The following is a 7,251-nucleotide window of genomic DNA, read 5'->3' on the forward strand; positions in this document are numbered from 1 at the left end:
AGGGGTTTGATAGCCGCTTTCAACTACCTGAAAGGGCATCCAAAGAGGATGGATCTAGACTGTTCTCAGTGGTAGCAGATGACAGAACAAGGAGCAATGTTCTCAAGTTGCAGTGGAGGAAGTTTAGGTTCTATATTAGGAAAAACATTTTCACTAGGAGGGTGGTGAAGCTCTGGAATGGGTTACCTAGGGAGGTGGTGGAAGGTCCTTCCTTAGAGGTTTTTAAGGGCAGGCTTGACACATCTCTGGCTGGGATGGTTTGGTTGGGAATTGGTCCTCGTTTGGGCAGGGGCTTGGACTAGCTGACCTCCTGAGGTCCCTTCCAACCCTGAGATTCTATGGATTGTATGATGTGACATGATCACATGACTCTGCAGTGTCAAAACAGCATCCCAGGAAACTTCTCAGGAAGGAGGAAGATTAGGATCTTCAAAGTCCTATTGTCCTTCCTAATAGCCCATCCAGGCTGATTGCCTACTGTTTGGGGACATCCCCCTAGTGCAAGCACTTTTGTAATTGATACAGAGCCCATATTCCTAACTTCAGAAACAGAAATGATACATCCATACAAATAGGATAATCCCATTCAGTAAATCATAACCTTTCCAATGACATGTCACATGACCCATCTTGCATAAAACATACCTTAGTTATGCCATATTCATAGAACAATATTTCTATGAAGAATATGGAGCGTAAAGTTACAGGGGTGAAGAAGCATGTGGACAAGGGTGATCCAGTGGATATAATGTACCTGAACTTTCAGAAAGCCTTTAACAAGATCCCTCATCAAAGGTTCTTAAGCAAAGTAAGTTGTCATGGGATAAGAGGGAAGGTCTTCACATGGACCAGTAACTGGTTTAAAGATAGGAAACAAAAGGTAGGAATAAATGGTGAGTTTATGAAGAGAGATAAATAGCAAGGTTCCGCAGGGATCTGTAATGGGAACACAGTTGTTCAACATATTCATAAATGATCTAGAAAAGGGGGGAAACAGAGTAGTGGCCAGATTTGCAGATGATACAAACTAAAGATCATTAAATCCAAAGCTGAATCTGCCCTCCTTGTTCCCAAATGTAGAATTCTGGGCTGGGCTGCGTGAAAATGCCTGTGCTCCATTGATATTGTATAGTGCTAATTTTTAATCCAAATATCTTGCGGTACTTGGATGCATAAACAGGGGAATCTCAAGTTGGAGGAGAGAGGATATTTTATGTCTGTATTTGGCACTGGTGCAACCACTGCTGGAATCCTGTGTCCCTTTCTGCTGTCTAATATTCAGGAAGGATGTTGATAAATTGCAGAGGGTTCAGAGAAGAGCCATAAGAATGATAAAAGGATTAGAAAACATGCCTTGTAGTGATAGACTTTAGGAGCTCAGTCAATGTGGATTAAAGAGGTCCAGGGTGGTTTGAGGAAAAGTCGATAAATCCCTACATGGGGAAGAAATAATTACAAATGGGCTCTTCAATCTAGTAGAGAAAGGTCTAACATGGTCGAATGGCTGGAAGCTGAAACTAGACAAATTCAGACTGGAATTAAGGCGTCCATTTTTAACAGTGAGAGGAATTTACCATTGGAACAATTTACCAAGGTCATGGTGGATTGCCTTGAAATCTATGAAAAACAACACCTTACAAAAGTCTAAGTTTGTCACATCTATGTTTGACATGGCCCATTTTCCACAAAACATTGTTAACCTGCTTTAAATATATTCCTCTCCTTTAATACTTTATTGATTGATTCCCATATCAGTTTGTCCATTATTTCAGGCTAACTGGCTATAAGAAGCTGGGTCAACCTCTCGTACCTTTTTGAATATTGACAAAACATTAGCACACTTCCAGCCTTCTGGAATTCCCTCAGGAATCTTATATTGGTTAAAAAATTAATGTTAATGGGCCAATAACCCCCTGAGCCAGTTCTTTGAGGACTCTTGGGTGGAGATGATCCCAGCCTGCTGATTTAAAAAGACTTCTATTTGGTTCCTGCATTCAGCTGGCATCAATCCAGCCTTTCCATCTCTCTAGGAGTCTCACTTACCTCAGATCTGGCGAGCCTTATCACAGCATAATAGACAAGAAAGGGCAGAGTGAATTTCAGGATTGTTAGGCAGGAGGCAGAGTTGAGATAGAGGAAGAGTGAACTCATTTCCTCGGGCTCAGGCACTCAGACACTCTCAACACAGACACTCTCAAACCAGCAACAAGTACCCAGGCTACACCTGAGGGCAGGTTGCTGCTCTGGCATCAGGCAGGCACTGATGTCGTGTCTAGGTCACAAAGAGGCTGCCCTCCTGCAATTTCCCTCTAGTCTGTGAGGTGTCAGTGCTGTACTTAGATCAGGAGATGGGATGGGGCAACCACCCAAGTGGGCTGAGCTGCTGAGCTGAGAATAAGGCAGGAGAGAGAGCATCAGCATTCCCAGGAAAACCCTGGGTCTTTTCCGAGCTCTGACTCTCAAGCCCTTAGGCAAGGGATATTTTTTCCCTATTGTGGGAACTCCTAAAACCCCTGTGACTGAGGCAGAATCTCCCAGCCTGAAGTGAGAAGCAGCCCTGACATGATTATCTAGGGCTACCAGTGCAGAAAAACTTTCACGGTATGGCCAATCCAAGCATTCCAACACCATGAGCTGGGCCCCACCAAAATCAGGAGATTGGCTTCAAAATAAGGAGATTTTCCAAAAACATTCATCTGGGGAACTTTTCATTGCCTTCTGGTGTCTGAGCCACTAAGTTGCACTCAATTCACGATCTCCAGCTTCTCTCTGCAGCTACGAGGTCTTCAAATTGGCTAACAAATAAAATAAAATGAAGAGCAGAGATTCTCAAATCAATTACTTGACTCCAGCAGTGGGAGCTTTATGAAAAGCACCCTATAGCATAAGATAATAAAGAGCCCTAGCTCTTACCTAACATGTTCAATCAATAGACCTCAAGGCACTTTACAAAGGAGGTCTGGAGAATTAGCCCCCTTTTCCAGATTGGAAACTGAGGCACAGAGAAGAGCAGTGACTTGCCCAAGGTCACCCAGCATGACATTAGCAGAGTCAGGACTAGCACTTAAGTCTTCTGAGTTCCATCTAGTGCTCTATCCACTAGGCCACAGTGCATTGGAAGGAAGGGGTCATAGTCAATACATTCCTGTAGTGGTTCTTTTGGGCTTTTCCAATACCATTGTTCTTGAAGTTACACATTTTGACCTGTGGCCTGTACTGGCACAGGAGCATCCTTGTTAAAAGGAGTTTCTCACAGCAGGTTGCATCTGAGTTCTTCTTAGGCCTGAACACAAGTTAACTGGCCGATGTCTCCGATGTCCCCATGGGAAAGTATAAAAGCCATTGAAGGCCTTGCAGTGCACTGACATACTGGGATTTTCAGAAAGCCTTTGAGAAGGTCCCTCAGCAAAGGCTCTTAATCAAAGGAAGCTGTCATGGGATAAGAGGAAGGGTCCTCTCATGGATCAGTAACTGGCTGAACCATAGGAAACAAAACGTAGGAATACTGCATGTAGATGTGGTCTCCTCATCTGAAAAAAGATATCTTGGAATTGGAAAAGGTTCAGAAAAGGGCAAGAAAAATGATTAGGGGTGTGGAACAGCTTGCATAGGAGGAGAGATTAATAAGACTGGGACTTTTCATCTTAGAAAAGACAACTACAGGGGATATGATAGAGGTCTATAAAATCATGATTTGTGTGGAAAAAGTAAATAAGGAAGTGTTATTTACTCCTTCTCAGAACAAAAGAACTAGGGGTCACCACATGAAATGAATAGGCAGTAGGTCGAAAAGAAATAAAAGGAAGTATTTCTTCACACAATGCACAGTCAAGCCAGGGAACTCCTTGCCAGAGGAAGTTGGGAAGGCCAAGACTATAAAAGGGTTGAAAAAAGAACTAGATAATTTCATGAAACATAGGTCATCAACGTCTATTAGCCAAGATGGGCGGGGCTGCCACACCATGTTCTGATTGTCACTAGGTTCTGTTTACCAGAAACGGGAAATGGATGACAGGGAATGGATCATTTCATGATTCCCTGTTCTGGTCATTCCCTCTGAAACAGGTGGCATTGGCCACTGTCGGAAGACGGGATACTGGGCTAGATGGACCTTTGGTCTGACCCAGTGTGGCCATTCTTCTGTTACAGCTGTTCAGCCTTCTTGATACCTGTGATGTCATAATCCTGCTCAGTTTTCCAGTCCTTCTTGGAGTCTGGATGGAAAGACAGGATAGATGTCACCTAGTGAGCTGGGCCTGTAAGAGCAACCCGTGTTCAGACAGAGAGGGGCTCCTGGGAGAGCAGAGTCAGTGCTCTGTTAAAGAGCCGGATACAAGGGCCCGGCCTGAGTGTAACCCCCCAAACTTCAGTTACACCCGTACCCATAATAATTCCATTGTACTGCAGGGATAGTGAGAAGGTTCAGTCTGTTCTTACAGCGGAACTGCCACCTGTGGAGAACAACACAAATATGTAAATTGGGATAGTTGGGGAATGCCAGTACCCTGAGTTGCTCCGATTTGGAGGAAAGATATCACAGTGTAGTGAAGCTGCTCAGACTCAACAAAAAAATCCATCCGTTGATAAGACGACAATCTGTAGGTTAACTAAGACCCCTCATAAATCGAAACATGCTATTATCATTACAGCAAAACAGCACATACGGTCAAAGAAAAATAACAGTATCCTACATACAGATTTCTTCAGTACAGTCTTTGTTTAATCCTGAGCAGATGGTGTCAAATTTGCAAACGAACTGAAGCTCAGCAGTTTCTCTTTGGAATCTGGTCCTGAAGTTTTTTTGCTGCAGGATGGCTACCTTGAAATCTGCTATTGTGTGGCCGGGGAGGTTGAAGTGCTCTCCTACAGGTTTTTGTATATTGCCATTCCTAATATCTGACTTGTGTCCATTTATCCTTTTACGTAAGGATTGTCCAGTTTGGCCAATGTACATAGCAGAGGGGCATTGCTGGCACATGATAGTGTATATTACATTGGTGGACGTGCAGGTAAATGAACCAGTGATGTTGTGGCTGATCTGGTTAGGACCTGCGATGGTGTCGCTGGTGTAGATGAACTGGATGTTTATATGGGTTACAAGAAAATCTAATTACAGTAGTGAGAATTGTTTTTAATAAAGTATTGGAAGGGCTCTAAAGCTTCCTGATTTACACCACAAAATATGTGTAAGTGCTGGGTGTCAGGAGGAAACTTTCCCTAGAAGCAGGTTATCTCATAACTGCATATTGAAGGACTTCTTCCATCTTTCTCTCCAGCATCGGAAACTGGCTACTGGGCTATATGGAATAGAGGTCTTATCCAGTCTGGCAGTGCCTATCTTCCCATCAGTGGGGTAAATCCAAGACTATGTTTTTGACGATCTTCCTTGAGATCCTGGCAATCTCTAGACTTGCACTGACAACAGAAAGATGTCTTGTTAAATATAATCTAGTTTCCTGTTCTTTTTCCTTTCAGGAAGGAAAGTTGAAAACCCCTGGGACCTACCCAGTACATTATGTCAGCTGTCAATGACACCAAATCCAACTCTGCAGTGTTACTTCTCACCAGGATACCTGGGCTGGAAGACGTCCATCTCTGGATCTCTATCTCTTTCTGCTTAATGTATGTTATTTCCATAGTAGGAAATTCAGTCATCCTGCTCATTATAAAAACAGATCCAAGCCTCCATGAGCCCGTGTACATTTTCCTTTCCATGTTGGCCATCACAGACCTTGGCTTATTGGTAACCGCCATGCCGATGATACTGGGCATATTCTTGTTTAAATCTAGAGAGATCAGAATCGATGCCTGTTTTGTTCAGCTATTTTTCATCCAGTTGCTTTCATACATTGAATCGTCTGTGCTCTCATTGATGGCCTTTGACCGCTTTGTTGCGATCTGCAATCCTTTAAGATATGTGTCCATCTTAACCCCCCTCAAAATAGCCAAGATGAGACTGGTGTGTGTGCTAAGGACAGTGGCCCTAATATTCCCACTCCCCTTTCTCCTGAAACGGTTCCAATACCGTTGAGCTAATGTCCTCTCCCATTCCTTCTGTGTGCACCAAGAAGTCATGACGTTAGCTTGTTCAGATATCACAGTCAACAGCATCTATGGCTTGTCCATTGCACTGTTAACAGTGGGATTAGACTAGCTGCTCATCTGCCTCTCTTATGTGATGATCCTCAGAGCAGTGCTGAGCATCACATCTCACATGGAGTCCCTCAGGGCCCTGAACACCTGGGTGGCCCACCTATGTGCTGTCTTGCTTATCTATACACCAATGCTTGGCTTGCCTGTGATACACAGATTCGGGAATAGCTCTTCTCACTCACTTCAGATTTTCCTGGGATATGTATACCTACTGGTCCCGCCTCTGATGAATCCAATCGTGTACAGCGTGAAAAGCAAACACCTTCGTGTGAGGATAATCAGGGTGTTCTTCAAGTGACAGGTCAGTTCACCACCTGGCTATGGCACTGGTGACTTAGGAGACAAAAAAACATGGACCACAGCCACCTATTCCATCCTGGACCATTCCATCTGAGATGATATGAGCTACTTATCTCCACTTTGTGGAGCGGTTCAGATGAGGTCTAAGCCCTGGCACAATGGGAGATGGATGTCCTGACCTGCTGGTGATGGAGGACAGTGCAATGGGGGAAGGAGACCAAGGGAGGCAGTGACATGAACAAAATTCTTGTGCTTCTGGAGAGACAGGGGACTGGTGGGATGTTGGCCCATAAAAAGCCGTATTCTTGGCTGCTCTGACTTCAGAATTCTTGTTGATGCAGTTAACAAAGAGAATGGATGTGGCGATTGTTTCTCATTAGACCTGGCCTGTCACTTTCCTGGCTCTGATTAAAAATCTACATGCCATGAAAAAAGCTGCAGAGGCATGATCAAAGCTCTTCTGTATTTGTAGTCCTGGCCCTTCCTGAGCAGTCTGGGCACTGGATGTTCCATGAGCATGGCACCTTGTGTGGTGAGAGGCTATTCAAGGACCATGGACACCCACCCTTCCCTGACTCCCTCAGAAAGGTGCTTGTGACTGAGTCATGTATGAAAGATGATTAATGCAGGAGCCCTGGGAGGCCATTCTTCTCCCTGAGGCACCACCCTCTGCTCCTCCACTTCCCCTATATCCCCGACCTTGGCCAGGCTGGAAGCTGGAGTCTTGCTGTGGTAAGAGCTAGCCAGACAGCCCTGATGTTTCACCTTCCCTGGGCAGAAGGGTCAGGGGAGCCAAGA

General features: G+C 44.5%; 1 pseudogene; it reads left to right on the forward strand.

The window, feature by feature from the left end:
* Positions 1-5,515: 5,515 nt before the first annotated feature.
* Positions 5,516-6,451, forward strand: LOC116828556 (olfactory receptor 51G2-like; annotated as a pseudogene).
* The last annotated feature ends 800 nt before the right edge of the window (positions 6,452-7,251 follow it).

This window comes from Chelonoidis abingdonii, chromosome 1 (genome assembly GCF_003597395.2).
Source record: "Chelonoidis abingdonii isolate Lonesome George chromosome 1, CheloAbing_2.0, whole genome shotgun sequence".
Lineage (NCBI taxonomy): Eukaryota > Metazoa > Chordata > Testudines > Testudinidae > Chelonoidis > Chelonoidis abingdonii.